This window comes from Lepus europaeus, chromosome 8 (assembly GCF_033115175.1).
Source record: "Lepus europaeus isolate LE1 chromosome 8, mLepTim1.pri, whole genome shotgun sequence".
Taxonomy (NCBI): domain Eukaryota; kingdom Metazoa; phylum Chordata; class Mammalia; order Lagomorpha; family Leporidae; genus Lepus; species Lepus europaeus.
In genome coordinates this window covers 89,428,357-89,444,954 of record NC_084834.1, presented here as the reverse complement: position 1 = coordinate 89,444,954, position 16,598 = coordinate 89,428,357, and the positions used below count along the sequence as shown (strand labels likewise).

Here is a 16,598-nt window from a genome sequence, read left to right as displayed (position 1 = left end):
ATGCCAGCATCAGAGTGGGGGCTTTACCCAGTACCCTACAGTGCCAGCCGCCAAAGAAATGCTTTTTAAAAGGGATGGCGTTATGTCAAAATGGCACTGGGCCAACCTAAAAAAGAGCCCAACAACAATCTGAGCAGCAAATTATATAAAGTTAATATTGAATTATCACCCATGTAATAAACATCCATGAGCACTGATGCAAACTGCTGAAGAAGGGACAGGTGTTTGACGTGCGCAAGATGCAGCTTGGGACTCCTGCATCGCATAGGAGACTACCTAGTTTCTGATGGCAGCTTCTTGCTCATGTGCACACCTAGGTGGCAGCAGGCGATGGCTCAAGTACTTGGGTGCCTGCCACATATGTGGGAGACCTGCCTGTATTGAGTTCTGGGCTCATTTTCTCCCTTGCTCACTCCAGCTGTTACCAGAATTTGGAGAGTGAATTCAGCAGATGGAAGATCTGTCTGTCTGTCTCCGCATCTGTGCGTTTCATATATATATAAACTTTTACATAGAACTAGAGGAATCAATAAGCAAGGAGAAGGGACAGGACTCTAAAAGAAAAGTTTAAGGCAAGCACTTCAGACACCAGTCAAGGCACCGCCTCCCCCTTCAAAGTGCCTGGGTTCAGATCTCCCAGCTTGCACTCCTGACTATGGCTTTCCACTAATGCAGGGTCTAAGAGGCAGCAGTGGTGACTCAAGTGATTGGGTTCCTGCCATCCAGGGGAGACCTGGGTTGAGTTCCCAACTCCCAGCTTGGGCATCATGGACATTTGGGAAGTGAACCAAGGGATAGGAATTTTTTTTCTATCTTCTTTCTCTCTTCTGCCTCTCAAATATTTGAAGTTCAAGAAGAAACAGGATATTTGTATAGTTCACGTTTCTCACCCAAGACAAGACATCAATGAATCACAAAGGAGAAAACGGTAACTATCCATGGAGAACCTGGAGGAATTGCTACAGAAGCCCCTAACTGGGTCCGCATGTCCGTGAATGTCCAGCAAGGCAACCACCACCATCAGGATGGTGGAAGAAAGTCACTACTCATGGTACTGCATAGGGCATTCAAAGCCAGGCAGCTAAGTCCAGGGCTCCTTGAGGGGTTAGAGATAAATTTCTCAGATTGGAGTAGGGGTTGAGAAATGTTCGGCTCATCTCCAAGTCCATCCGGTTGGCTGATGATTCTCGACTTTCGGGAATTTTGATGACTGCAAAGTGGGCTCCAGTCAGTCTAAGGGCTACAGGAAGGTGGTAGTTATTTTTTGGCTTGAGGGCCTGGGGTTCAGAGGTTATCTACAGGGGAGATAATAACCCCAGCATCCAGTGATCCTGTAGGGCCAGTTAGACCACTCCTCCAATTTTTAGTAAAATCAGGGCAAGGAATGTTTAAGCTGAGGGAGGGAGCCTAGGAGACTAGGACTAAAATGGTATCTAGCACTGCATCAAGGGCACTGTAGAGGGAATTGTTTTCACCTTCACCAAGGTCAGGGTCATCAGAAATAAAAGGCATTGCACACCTCTGATAGGATGCAGTGAGAAGAGCTCTTTATTTGAGCGGTACTTTTTCCCCAAAACAGACGTTCAACCTAATCATGATTTTCCATCAAATAAATACAAACTGAGGGGCCAGTGCCATGGCTCAATAGGCTAATCCTCCGCCTGCGGCACCGGCACACCAGGTGCTAGTCCCGGTAGGGGCGCCAGATTCTGTCCCGGTTGATCCTCTTCCAGTCCAGCTCTCTGCTGTGGCCCAGGAGTGCAGTGGAGGATGGCCCAAGTCCTTGGGCTCTGCACCCTCATGGGAGACCAGGAGAAGCACCTGGCTCCTGGCTTCGGATCAGCGCGGTGCGCCGGCCGCAGCAGCCATTAGGGGGGTGAATCAACGGAAAAGGAAGACCTTTTTCTCTGTCTCTTTCTCTGTCTACTCTGTCCAAAAAAAAATACAAATCGAGGGACAATCTACAAATTAACTAACTCCGACCAATACTCTTCACTAATGTCAAGGTCATAAAAAAAAAATTACTGAGACAGAGGAACTGTCAGAGAGTGGACAGACTATAGCAGTTACACATACAGCAGTTATTTGCATTGTAAGAAGCTGGATTTGATCCTGGACAGAAAAAGGGTAGCAGAAAGACAGTGAAACCAAAATAAAGTCTGAAATTCCATTAATAGCATTACAACTTTGCACCAATGTTAATTCATGAGTTTTGACAATGATACTACAGCCATGCAAGAACTCTCTGTACTATTTTTTGCAACTTACTAATAAGTTTAAAATTTTTAAAAATTTAATTAACCAACATTTTTCAAAAGTTGGTAATGAAAGGGCAATGTTACACTTCACATATTTTCAAAGTTTCCTCATCAAAAGCCACACAATCTGATCAAAGCTGTATTTTGGGAAGCAATGTTTTATGAATAACACATTAAAAAAAAAATACATCTTCCTTGTTACTCTACATTTATGACTCACTAGAATTCAAATGACTCGCTCCTTCTAAAGCCCTTGAAGGAATATATTTATCAGACAAAGAGGGAAAGAGCAGGAGGTTTTAGAAACTACTAAATGATCTGTACCTCTCCTCTGGGAGGTGGAAATCAAGGGGAGAAAGTGGCAAACTGCTCTTTGATGGGAAAGTCAAACCATTTGAATGTATTGCTTGCGGTGAGCCAGTTATTAATGGTAGACTTGTAACATTCCCTTGTTGTAACTATTGTGCCTCTGTTTCCAAAGGGTTGAGTGACATTCCATGAGGCAAGATGGAACCCCTCGTCCTGGGGGAAGGAGACGCACATATCCTATGACATCAGGACACAGTGGGTAGGGGAGAAGCTACTCAGCAAGGATAAACCTATACTCGTGCAACTGGAACAGGTCCATTGGCCTTATCCTCCACTATGAACAAACACTGGGCGTGCCACATGGATTCTATTCCTCTCACCAATTTGAGATGGACACAGAGAATGACTTGGTGTGATTCAAATAAGACTGGCAGATTTGGGTGCGACAGAAACGACACCATTAGATTTGTAACTACCGTGAGCCAATGGCTTTACAGCTTCTGAAGTACACCATGCATTACTTGGAGTCACTAGCATAGGACATACTTTGGGGAATATAACGGGAAGAGCACACTCACCATTTGTCTCCTGCCATGTTCTCATAACACTTCTGAGATGGGCCTGAGGAGAGACCCTTCCTCTCCCTCCCCCAGCAAGTCTCCCACCCATTCACTAGTAGGGATGCTCATCCAATCTGGCTGTTCCAGAGATACCACATGTGCACGACACATACCAGATTTTGTAAAATTATATGAAAAAAAAGATGTAAACTACCTCAATAATAATGTTACACTAATTACACATTAACATAATATCTAATATATTGTTTAATACATATAGATGAGGAATCTTCAAAGAGTTCACAGAAAATGCATACTATTAAAAATCTATACATGGCTGGCATCGTGGCATAGTGGGTTAAGCCACAGCCTGCAAGACCAGCATCCCATATGGGTGCTACTCTGAGTCTTGGCTGCTCCACTTCCAATCCAGCTCCCTGCTAATGCACCTGGGAAAGCAGTGGAAGATGGCCCAAGTGTTTGGGCACCTGAACCCACATGTGAGATCTGGATGAAGCTCCTGGCTTCTGGCTTTAGCCTGACCCAGCCCAGGTCATTGAGACCATTTGGGGAGTGAACCAGCAGATGGAAGACATCTCTCTCTCTCTCTCTCTCTCTCTCTCTCTCTCTCTCTCTTCCTCTCTCCCTCTGCCTTTCAAATAAATAAGTCTTTTTAAAAAAATTATGCAAACATTTCATAATTTTTTCAACCAAGATAAACTTATAATTCCATTTCCACAAACTTTTTAAAGTACTTTCCTAAAAAGAGATAAACGGCAGTGTTTCTGTTTTTACACAATATTGAATTATCTCATCTGATCCTCCCAACTATGAGGTTAGCTGAACAGGAGACTCCACTAGCTGAACACTGATGTAATACAATAGTGTGAACAGTGAGGCATTGGGCTTTCCTAATGTTGGGTCCAATACAAATACTACGTGTTCTCAGGCCCCTTAACACTGTCCTACTTCTAGGGCACTTTCAACTGACTCACCCTTTGCTTCTAGATTCCTTAAATAAAATACAGACCAATCCTAGAACCAACTATAGGAACCTGGTTCCAGGAACACACTGTACAGTCATCCAGACAGGAGGTGCCTTTAGAACAGGTAGAAAATGAAAGTTCATTAGACTAAAGTTCACTCTGGATCTCACTACTGCCAATCAATACATACACTCTCTTCTTCCTGCCTATACAATGAGCGGTTCCAAGAACACTAGAAAATATACAGAAAGCACTGCCAGGTTAGAGAGGAGGGCAGGAAGAGGAAAGGGAGGTGAGGGAGGAAAGGCTTGGAGAACCTTAATAAAGGCCACTTGTCTTTTGTATCCTGAGAACTCTCACTTCCTAAATACTGCCTACGTGGAAGGCTTCGTTTCAGCTCTGAGTGACATGATGAACAGCCTATCTATGAATATGGGAGTAAAACACCATCCTGGAAGCCTAGTGAGTGCATGGGAGACTGTAAAAAAAACACCTGCATACAGTCAGCCCTCAAATGTCCACTGTGGCCACTTTCTTTTATGATTCTGAGCATCTAAGGATCTCTTTTGTTTGCATTTTATTTGAAAGATCCAGAAAGAGAGAGATCATCTATCTGCTAATTCACTCTGCAAATGAACCCCAAAAAGCCAGGGTTGGGCCAGGTGGGAACCAGAAGCCAGAAACTCAATCTAGGTCCCCTGTGAGTGGCAGGAACCCAAGTGCTTGAACCATTACTTTTGGCTCCTCCAGGATGTGTATTAGCAGGAAGCTGGATTAGAAGCAGAGCAAGATTCGAACCCAGTCCCAAGCAGTCCCTGGGCATCCAACGGTCTTATCCAGTCACTCCAAATAAACACGGGGCAACTAAGGAAAAGGAGCAAAATGCTTTCTTCTTTCTTCTAAGGATTCTATTTCCCTGTCTTACTTTTGAATCTCTTCTCCCTTCCATGCTAGGGTACAGGTGGTAGCTGGGTGCCAGTGGAGACAGAGTGGGATGCACAAGGTGCGACACCAGAAGCAGGAGGAATGGACCTTCAGCATGAGGGTACACGGGGGTCAGCAAAGCTCAGAACCCTCCGGCAGTCTTTTCCTCCCTCTGTAATGCTTACACTCACCTCCAGTGGCTTCAGAGGACCATCAGAGTGCCACCTTATACAGCTGTCCTCGTCACACTCCGGGATAAATTGAAACTCCGCATAGGTAGATGCCACCTGAGCCTATGAACTAATTCTTCGCCAGACCCTTGTTATAACTAGGAACAAGGCCTTTCCAGTTGCAAGCCCAAAGGACTGAGCTGATGATCAGCACAGCATCACAGCCCTGGTCCAGCAGGGCTTCCAATCAGGCCCAGACTTCATTGCCTTTCTTGTGAAAACAGACTTACTCATCAAGATCAGGATGGGAGGGACCTAGAGTGGAAAAGCAGTTGTGCTTTCTCCATACCCACCACCCAGAGTGTACACAGCCAGTACACTGCTAACCTCCAATGCAATCATTCTCTGAATACTTCATTTACACCCTCCAACAAGTTAATTATGTGGATCAAAACTCAACAGCCACTTTCCTCCCAGAGAAAGAGACATGACAGCTAATTAGGATGAGTTTGAGGGGGTAACGGGGGCTGGTGATGAAAATGATTGTTTGTACAACTCTGTGATTATAAAATAACCAGAGTGGCACCCTTCCAATAGGCTGACTGTACGGTCCCTGAATTACATCTCACTCAAGCTGTTACTGAAAAGACAAAAACCACGAAGCCAAACTCGTTTTGAGATTATCAATGACTGGTTTACATCCTAAAGTGAACTGATTAAAAACAAAAACAAAAACAAAAAAAAACTGCGCAAGGCCTGCACTGTGGTGTAGTAGGCTAAGTGTCTGTCCTGGCATCCCATATGGGCTCTGGTTCAAGTCACAGCTGCTCCACTTCTGATCCAGTTCTCTGCTATGGCCTGGGAAAGCAGTAAAAAATGGCCCAAGTGCTTGGGCCCCTGCACCTGCATGGGAGAAACAGAAGAAGCTCCTGGCTTTGGATTGGCCTAGCTCCAGCCATTGCAGCCATTTGGGGAAGAACCAGCAGATGGAAGATCTCTCTCCCTCCTTCTCTCTGTAACTTTGCCTCTCAAATAAATAAATAAACCTTTTTAAAACATCCTTTGCTTTCTGTAGCCTTATACAATCGACAGATAAAGAAAGGATGGACATTTGAGCTCTTCAACTTTCACTAAAACAACCCAATCCTAACTTATTATAGCTGTAAGCAACACACAATAAACCTTCCCACTAGGTATCACCTTCAAGTGCTGCCCAACTCCTACAGAAACCACTGAAGGAGAGAAATGTTTAGAGTCATTGAAGAACATGAGGGCTACCTGTGCCTCTATAAAAATCCAGATTTATCCCCAAATAGGCCCCAGCATGCAAGTGTTGCTCCCGACACTCAGGCTAAGGAAAAACTACACCTCGTCATCTCAGAACACCCGTTTAGACCAAGTGCTGCTGTCTGTGTTACGGGACGGCATCAAGGATGCTCTCACGCTGCCATTCTTCAGTCTCCTGTGCATCCCTCTGCGATGCCAAGAAAAGGGGTGTGCTTCCCGGTTTATCAGCACTGAGCTATGGGGCTGATCATTCCCTTTCTTTTTTTGACAAGCAGAGTGGACAGTGAGAGAGAAAGGTCTTCCTTTTCCGTTGGTTCACCCCCCAATGGCCGCTGCGGCCGGCGCACCGTGCTGATCCGAAGCCAGGAACCAGGTGCTTCTCCTGGTCTCCCATGCGGGTGCAGGGCCCAAGAATTTGGGCCATCCTCCACTGCACTCCCGGGGCACAGCAGAGAGCTGGCCTGGAAGAGGGGCAACCAGGACAGAATCCGGCGCCCTGACCGGGACTAGCACCCAGTGTGCCGGTGCCACAGGTGGAAGATTAGCCTGTTGAGCCATGGCGCCAGCCCTGATCATTCCCTTTCTATGTGGTGGAATGAGAAGGCCATGCCAAGATGGCCACTGGCAACAGAAACTGCTTGGCAACAGGCTGTGATTGGATGGTTTCGGAAACCAGATGGCAACAAAGACTGGCAACAGGCTATGATTGGTGAGGGCATAGACTGCCCCTTGACCGGATTGGCTGCCTTGGCTATATAAGCGACTGTAGCAACTGAAGTAAAGGAGTCTGCCAGCTGCTCACCTCAGGCCTGCTTTCACCCAATTCCCGGTGTCTGTGTGGTGACTGCACCTCTTGCCCCCACCACACTCCTCCTCTCAGAACGAATCCACAGCAACATATGGGCTTTCCTGACAACACTTGAATCATTGCAAATGGCCCTTCAATCTGCCCAGAGGCTCCCTCTTGATTTATCTGCAAGGCAGAACCATAGGGAGAAGGAGACAGCCAGGGACAGATCTTCATCCACTGGTTCACTCCCCAGATGGCCCCAAGGACCAGGAACTCCACCTGGGTCTGGCTGTCTTTTACTTTGAAAACACTTATCACAGTTTTGTTCACTTCAAATGCCTCAGGGGTGCTTACAATGGCAATAAATGCAGAAACAGATTTTGCATGTGTTTTAATACAATCTTAATAGAAAAGAACATGTTTCCTAAGGAAATTCCTGCCCCAAGCCTGGAACAAAGATGCCAAAAAAACATTTGATCCTGCCAATATGTTTTTCTGAAAGAAGAATGAGCGTTTACATTTCTATTATTACACAGGAAAATAAAACATTACAGATATATTTTTTAACTGCTTGCTATACTTGTAATCTAACTTTTTTGGCCCGAAACTCTATTTTTCTGCCTTGTTCAAACTTATTCAGATCTTTTTAATAAGCATGGTAATTAGCTGGCTAAGTTTTGAAATGAGTAAAACTCAACAACCCACATAAAAATTGCAAAAAGGAAGTCCATAACTCACGAGCAAAGCATCCAAAGTCGTGGACAAACTTTAAGTCCTAGAAATAAGCACAACCCCCGTGAAATGCTACTATTAACAAATTTCTCCCCCGCCTGTAGTAACTTCCATCCAATAATAACCAGAGCTAGTTTCGGCACATTTGGAGAAAGGCAAGAGTTTGGCTACTAACCAGCGCTGAACATGCACCCAGACCCAGGATCAGCTGCACCAGTCTGTGACTCACAGAGGCTCCAATCATCCACCGAAGCCGTTTTCCTCGTCCCAACAAATACTAGGCAAAGCCACACGCTCCCGGCCCCAAACTGGCCGAACACCCCGCGGCCCGGGCGGGCAGGCGCGGCGCTGGCGCCCGAGTGCGCCCCGGGCACAGCAGGAACCACCGCTGGGACAAAGCTGGGATGAGTCAGCCGGTGCTGTCACACACACGCGCGCGCGCAGGCAGCCTTCACGAACCTGGGTCAGCACCCGCGCCGCGCTACCTCTCCCCGCGCGTGCCCACCGCGGCGCCTCCCGTGCCCCTCCCGCTCCCACGCGCCCGCGCGCTCCGCTGGGCACTCACCGCGCGGCGGCCGGCCTGGCGGGGCGCGCGCCGGGGTAACGGTCAGCGGCGGCGGGCTGCGAGCTGCGGCGAGGAGGCGAGCGCCGGCCACGGGGACGCGAGCTTCTCGGTGAGCACCTCTGGCTGCGGCCGGCCGCGGCGCAGGACGCGGCCCCTCCCTTGCGCCCTGGCGCCCTCCGGGTCGGCGCGGACAGGCGGGCGGAAGGCGTAGCGCCGCCTGTCAGGCCCAGATAAGCGCTCAGCTCCTGGGGGAGGCTGAGTCGCCCTTCGGGTGGGGGAACGCTAGGGGTCAAGCAGGGCTCCAGTCTCCGTGCAGACTTTCCCGGGGGCGCTCAGGGCCGCGGCGCAGACTCCCGCCTCCCGCGCGGGGCGAAATGGACCGGGACAGTCAGCTCTGCAAATTGGCGGGCGCTGCTCTGGTCGATCAGTAGTGCCTCAAGTAGGGCTGGCTCGGGTCCCCGTAGCTGGTCCGCGCGCAAACCGCACGGCCTCGGACGCCGAGGTTTCTGGTGTGGCGCCGGACGGTCACCCCTATACTCACTAAGCGGGTTTCTGATGAGTGAACTTCGGACCAAAGAAATGCTTGCGCTCCCTGGGCAGATAAAATCAGGAACGGAATCTCAGGGTGGGGAAGGGAGAAGGTCTTTTGGATGCAAACATGCCCGTGAACAGTTTAGGCACCATTCCTCACAGTCAGGTGCTGAGGCCTTTTCTGGAGTGTTCTGACTGGATGGATAAGCTGGGAAGCAATCCTGCGAGTTGAGAGGAGATTCTGGCCCCCTGCATGTGTGTGGCCCTCCCAACCCTCATCTGCTGTGGCTGCCCTCGAAATGATTAGGATGGAGCTATTTCCGGTTTGCCTTCATACAAACAAAAATCAAAATCTCAGTTATTTAAATCCACACGGATTTAACCCAATACAAGAAAAGTTTTAGCCAAGAAGCCGATATAGGAAAAGCTGACTGTAAATAATGCTTTCAAACAGTAGGGGCCTGCGTCGTGGTGCAGCTGGTTAAGCCGCTGTCTGCTGCCATGCCCATGCTGGCATCCCATACGTGCACCTGCTGGAGTCCAGCTGCTCCACTTCCCATCCAGTTCCCTGCTATTGCATCTGGGAAAGCAGCAGAAGATGGCCCAAGTGCTTGAGTCCCTGCACCCATGTGGGACAGTGGGATGGAGTTCCAGGCTCCTGGCTTCTGCCTGACTCTACCTTGGCCATTGTGGCCATTTGGGAAATGAACCAGCAGATGGAAGATCTCTCTCTCCCTCTCCCTTTCTCTGTAACTGCCTTTCAGATAAATAAATCTTTAAAAGAAAATAGCAAAAATACTATGAGTTTTAAAGGAATTTAAAATATATATCCACAAGACACCCAAACGTTTGCCTGAAATTTTTTTTGGATTAATTTCTGCCACTTTAAAGATACTTAGAGACTCATTCAGAAATCTATTTTAATCATACTTCATTTTAAGGTGAAATTAGGATAATTTTTTTCTCAGACTTGGCTCTTAGTGACAGCAAAAGTAGAAAAACATCCTCCAAAGAGTAAGGTTTTATTGATACTAGCAGCTCTGAAGGCAGTTCAAATATTGTAAAAACACACATGCAATTGCTATAAAGCACATTAAGAACAGTTGAATAACATTCTGGGATTATATATACAAAAGAAACCAAAACCTAAACATAGAAATTAGCTGAGGGCATGGCACTGTGGCACAGCAGGTTAAAGCCCCTGTTTGCAGTGCCGGCATCCCATACAGGTGCCAGTTCAAGTCCCAGCTGCTCCACTTTGATCCAGCTCTCTGCTATGGCCTGGGAAAGCAGTAGAGGATGGCCCAAGTTCTTGGGCCCCTGTACTCATATGGGAGACCAGGAGGAAGTTCCTGGCTTCTGGCTTTGGATGGGTGTAGCTCCTACTATTGCAGCCATCTGGGGAGTGAACCAGCAGATGGAAGACCTTTCTCTCTCTCTCTCTCTCTGCCTCTGCCTCTCTGTAACTCTGCCTTGCAAACAAATAAATAAATAAATCTTTAAAAGAGAGAGAGAGAGAAAATAGCTGGACACAGCAATGCAGGAAAATGTTAGTTTGTTTCAAGGAGTAAGAGATCTTTTTCTATTTCAGTAACTATTGTCATCTTTCTTTTTTTTTTTTTTTTTAAAGATTATTTATTTTTAAAGAGTTACAGAAAGAGAAGGAAAGACAGAGATCTTCCATCTTCTGGTTCACTCCCCAGATGGTCCCAAAGGACAGCACTAGACCAGGCTGACGTCAGGAGCTTCTTCTGGGTCTCCCACGTGGGTGCAGGGACCCAAACACTTGGACTCTTTTCCACTGCTTTTCCCAGGCTATTAGCAGGCAGCTAGATCGGAAGTGGAGCAGCAGGACATGAACTGACACCCAGATGGGATGCCAGCATCACAGGCAGCATTTTAACCCACTGTGCTACAATGCAGCTCCCGCCATGCCCCATCATGTGTCTTTATATGTACACTTTATCCATGTATCTTTAAACAGCACTCATTATAAAATTATATGCCTGCATTAAATCAAATTCAGAATTACACGAAAAGAAGGGGAAGAAAGGTACTCAAATCCTTACCACAAATAAGGCTAAGACCTCTGAAACAACAAAAAAATTATTTTAGTCTATTTTGTAAATACTTTCTGGCTTGTGATTTTCCTATTGATCAGTCCATTTATAAGGGTACTTCAAAAACTTCATGGGAAAGAAGAATGAGAATGTTTATTTTGCTGCAAAACATTTGAAATCCATGCATAGTTTTTTCATAGTATGTATTTTCTGTGAACTATTTGATAACCCCCTATGTGCTAACTGAAGTTATATTAAATATATCACCCTGGTGCTTTATAAAGCTGGTCCTAAGTGCTATCAAACTTTGCCAAATTGAGATTAAGCCAGCTTTGAATAAGTGTGTTACATGGTAAAGAAATGAGCCATTTTGAGTTGAAAGCTAGCATTTTCTTTGGGGGCTAATTGTTTTCAAGTGCCCTGATTTCACTTTCAGTGTTTGAGGATTTTAGGTTACAGAATTTTAGAGAGGAAGGAACCTTTAGATGACTGTCTCACTTCACAGATGAGTCATCCATTCACGTGGGCCCGCTTTGCCCAAGGTCAAATTATTTGACTGCAACCTCTGCCACCACGGCCCTCTGCCCTCCACCCTGTGACTGCTCTTGATTTCATCTGCGAAGAATGACTGCCCATTACTTACAGAGCACAGTGCGGGTCTCCTGGGAAGGATCCATGCATTCCTTACAGCTGATTCCAGTGGTGAATTTCCAAAGAGGGCTCATCATGGCCCTGGGAGCATTTGGGTAACATCCAAAACAGAGGTGGGGCACAGGTGTGTTTGTGGCCACTACCCCTTCAAGTTGAAAAGCACTTGGCTAATCCTCCGCTTGTGGTGCCAGAACCCCAGGTTCTAGTCCTGGTTGGGGCTCCAGGTACTAGTCCCAGTTGCTCCTCTTCTAGTCCACCTCTCTGCTGTGGTCCAGGAGGGCAGTGGAGGATGGCCCAAGTGCTTGGGTGCCTGCACCCATGTAGGAGACTGGGAGGAAGCACCCAGCTCCTGGCTTCGGATCGGCGCAGTGCCGGCTGTAGTGGCCATTAAGGGAGTGAACCAACGGAAGGAAGACCTTTCTTTCTGTCTCTCTCTCACTGTCTATAACCCACTCTTTCTCTCTCTCTCTCTAACTCTGCCTGTCCAAAAAAAAAAAAAAAAAAAAGCACTGGAAGAGAGGCTGTAGGCATGGTGATCCGCCAAGGCCCTGCCCACAGCTGCTGGCGGTGGGGGCCTCAGATGAACTTGGTGGAACAAAGTTCTCTATCATGGCTCAAATAGTGCTAGGTAAATAAAGGAGAGGAAGGTTCACTCTGAATGGAAGATGAGAGAAAAGAGTACAGCAGCATTCAGGGAAACTATTTTGCATTTGATTTGAATTAGCTGGGTCAGGACATATGTGCCTATTAAGAAGACAAGTCATCAGGTACCTTAGAAAGCAGAATAGAAATGGAATCCAGAGGAATTTTAATGTGATACTTTTTTTAAAAAAAATTGTGGCAGAAGAGGTGGAGTCAGAATATACCCTCATACAGAAATGAGGGGATTGAAAAATAAATTCGTGTGAATAGGATAAAATATAAAAATATAAGGTTTATTTCTCAATGCAAGCTTCATCAAGATCAAGACACTTTCCTAAGTGATGATCCCAACCATTTTGTTTATCCATAAAGCACTGAGGGTCCTTGGAATTTAACCATGGGAACACAGTTTTTCTTATAATAACTGAAGAAAAACGGATACCCTTCAAGATTTGCTCATTTATTTATTTTAAGGCACAAAGACAGAAAGCAATCGTCCATCTGCTTGTTCACTCTCCAAATGTCCACAACAAGTAGGCCCAGGCCAGGCCAAAGCCAGGAGCCCAGAGCTCAGCCAGTGTCTGCCATGTGGGTAGTGGGCACACAAGTAACAGAGCCATTGCCTGTCGCCTTCCAGGGTGCATATTAGCAGAAAACTGGAATTGGAGGCAGAGCCAAGTCTTGAACCCAGGCACTCCTATATAGGATGTGGGCATTCCAAGCTGTATCTTTAACTACTGCACCAAACTCTTGCCCCTAGAGATTTTTTAAGATTGAGAAACAAAGTCATAAGGACTGAAATGTGTAAGGATGCTTATTGGTTTCCCTTTGAAACTCACAGAATGGCTGTTTGTTGAGAGGAATGAGCCCAAGCATTCTTGAGGGGAAGAACTCTTTGGCGAAGCTTTCCCAGGCATTTTTCTGCTGAATTTCTCAAAACACTCATAAGAAGCAGATATTATCATAAAGTCAGTAATCCTTGAGCATTCCAAAAATTGTTGCTGTGAACTTTGCACTTTACTGGACCACTTTTGCTTTATCTGGACCACGCCTACCTCTCTGTAGCCATTAATTTGGCCATGCTTTATCTTCAGGATTACACTAGTCAAGTCTTGTCATCCACGGTTCCAGGTCCTCCAAGAAATGCTTCAGGATCTTGATCCTACTTGGCTAGGATTTTCATGGAAAATCTGCTCTTGTCTGCAGCTGAGTGGGGCACAACAATTTTAGCACCTATCCAGCAGAAAGTTTGCTCTACTTTACTTTTTCAGTCAGAATTGTGTACGCTGCACCAGCTGAGATGTCTGTGGTGTTGGCTATTATGTCTACTGTTCATCATGGGTCTTCTTCAGTTAGAGCATGAACAAGATGAATTTTTCCTCACAAATTGATATGGATGGCCTGCCAGTGTGGACTTCATCTTCAACATTGGTCCCCTCCCTCTATCCCCTCTTAAAGTGAGTTATCCCATTTGTAAACCGATGATTTCTTTGGGATATTGGCCCATAAAATTTTCATAAATCATCAATGATTTATCATTCTCCCAGCCAAGCTTCAGCATAAATGGGATGCTTATTCTTAATTTTAGTAGAAGTCATGTTGCTCTGAGAGGAACTCTTTTCAAACTGATGTCTTATCCTTCTAATTGCCTCATACTAGCTCACACCAAGACATTTTATAAAACATATGAGTTTATTTTGGTGCAAAATTACCATGCATAGTGTTTTCATAATATACATTTCTCATGAATTTTCAAAGGCCGTTTAAAAATGTTTTAATTAGGGAAAAGAACAAGTTCAAGTGAATGTCTATAGCCTGTAACTACACTTTCTCTCTGAAGTTGGAGGACCTGGCAAGGGCATGGTGTGAATGCTAAGAGGCAATAATAAGCTTTGGAATCAACCTGTATTCATTTTCTCTTGCTGCTCTAAAAGTCACTGCTAGCATAGTGACCTAAAATAATGCAAGCTTTCATCTTACATTTCCATAGAAGCAAAGTCCAGGACAGGCCTACTAAAGTCAAGAAGTCAATGGGTTCCTTTCTGGAACCTGTCCAGCTTGCAGGCCGTGGACATTCCTGGGCCTGTAGCTCATTCTCCCATCTTCAAAGCCAACCTCATCATAGCATCTCTGATGCTGCTACTGTCATCACATCTCTTTCTCTTTCTTCATCTGCACCTGTATTCCACACTGGGCCCATCAAATAAGCAAGAATAATCTCCCTTTGTGAAAGTCATCAGATTAGGACCTTCATTTCATCTTTAACCTTAATTCTCTTCTGCCATGTAAACTAACATACATCCTGAGAATTACAACATGGAACACCTTTAGGAGGCCCTTATTCTGTCTACAGTAGACTCTAAGGAAATGGAAGAGGATGACACACAAGGTGGTATGAAGATTATTTTAAACTGAAGACATTTGTAATATACCAGCAGCAGATCGAAGCCATTTAGGAGCTTCCCTTGTCTGATTGAAGGCAGAAACTTCCAGGATTGAAGTTGCTGTAAACCAACTCTCATGGAGCCTCACTACCAGGAGAGAGACCAACTACCTGCGTTCCTGGGATGAGAGGTTGCATAAGCAAATGTCGCAAACTGTTGCCCACCCCCCATTTGTTCCCGTAAAAGCTCTTTTAGTCCCCCATAAAAGTACATTCTTCCCCGTCTTCCCCTGTGCCATGCTAAGTTGGTATATAAATTCCTACCTCTAGCTGTCCAGAAAACCTCCAAACCGGAATGCCCCTGCATGTATACAAATAAATCTTGTGTATTCTCCTGGTAAACTGTGAAACTTCAGGCTCCCAACCACTACACCAAAGTTGGAAGAGGAAAAGGTTTCCTCCCAACACTCATAAGGGACCCCGAGATTTGACAGCAGTGCCAAGGGTGCCTGAGATTGGATTCTATAAACACAGTGGCATGAAAGCTACAAAGGAGTATGGCTTTCTCATTCACAGAGATGGGAAGGCAGTGGGCTGAGTCAGTTCTAGGATGTGGTTTTGCTGGGGTAGGTAATTTAACAGAACAGTGGAACAAAGGAGTGGAATGAGTGCAGTGACGTCATCATAGGGCAGTGAAGTCAGGAAGAGGCAAGTCGGAAGGGAGCATATGGAGGGTGGTTTGGAGGCTGAAGGAGCTGAGTCGGGATGGTGAGGTCATGGACTGAGATATTGGCATTCAACATTAATATTCCAGGTTTTGACAAGACCCTGTGATTTGAACAGGACAGTGAGGTTATGCATGTGGAAGAGCAGTGAATTTGTGTTTTTTGTTTTTGAGTAACAAATTACTTTTTTTTAAAACTTTTATTTAGTAAATATAATTTTCCAAAGTACAGTTTATGGATTACAATGGCTTTTCCCCCCTATAACTTCCCTCCCACCCGCACCCCTCCCATCTCCCGCTCCCTCTCCCATTCCATTCACATCAAGATTCATTTTCAATTATCTTTATATACAGAAGATCGATTTAGTATATATTAAGTAAAGATTTCATCAGTTTGCACCCACACAGAACATAAAGTGTAAAATACTGTTTGAGTACTAGTTATAGCATTAATTCACATTGGACAACACATTAAGTACAGAGATCCCACATAAGGAGTAAGTACACAGTAACTCCTGTTGTTGACTTAACAATTTGACACTCTTGTTTATGGCGTCAGAAATCTCCCTAGGCTCTAGTCATGAGTTTCCAAGGCTATGGAAGCCTCTTGAGTTCGCTGACTTGGATCTTATTTAGACAAGATCATAGTCAAAGTGGAAGTTCTCTCCTCCCTTCAGAGAAAGGTACCTCCTTCTTTGATGGCCCGTTCTTTCCACTGGGATCTCACTCACAGAGATCTTTCATTTAGGCCCTTTTTTTTTTTTTTTTTTTTTTCCCAGAGTGTCTTGGCTTTCCATGCCTAAAATACTCTCATGGGCGTTTCAGCCAGATCCGAATGCCTTAAGGGCTGATTCTGAAGCCAGAGTGCTGTTTAGGACATCTGCCATTCTATGAGTCTGCTGTGTATCCCACTTCCCATGTTGGATGGTTCTCTCCCTTTTTGATTCTATCAGTTAGTATTAGCAGACACTAGTCTTGTTTGTGTGATCCCTTTGACTCTTAGACCTATCAGTGTGATCAATTGTG

General features: G+C 45.6%; 1 protein-coding gene across 5 annotated transcripts in view; it reads right to left on the bottom strand.

Annotated features, from left to right (window-relative positions):
* The window catches only part of LOC133766076 (broad substrate specificity ATP-binding cassette transporter ABCG2), a 129,890-nt gene that overhangs the window by 62,272 nt on the left and 51,020 nt on the right, over positions 1 to 16,598 (bottom strand). Inside the window, exon 1 of one of the 5 annotated variants that reach the window (XM_062199882.1) lies at positions 8,582 to 8,679. The exons of 1 other annotated variant lie outside the window; for it this stretch is intronic. The gene's annotated coding sequence lies outside the window, so the exon portion shown is untranslated. Of the gene's footprint in view, positions 1 to 8,191; positions 8,378 to 8,581; positions 8,680 to 16,598 lie in introns of those variants that run through there. 3 more of the 5 variants (XM_062199879.1, XM_062199881.1, XM_062199878.1) reach the window with 3 other exon arrangements.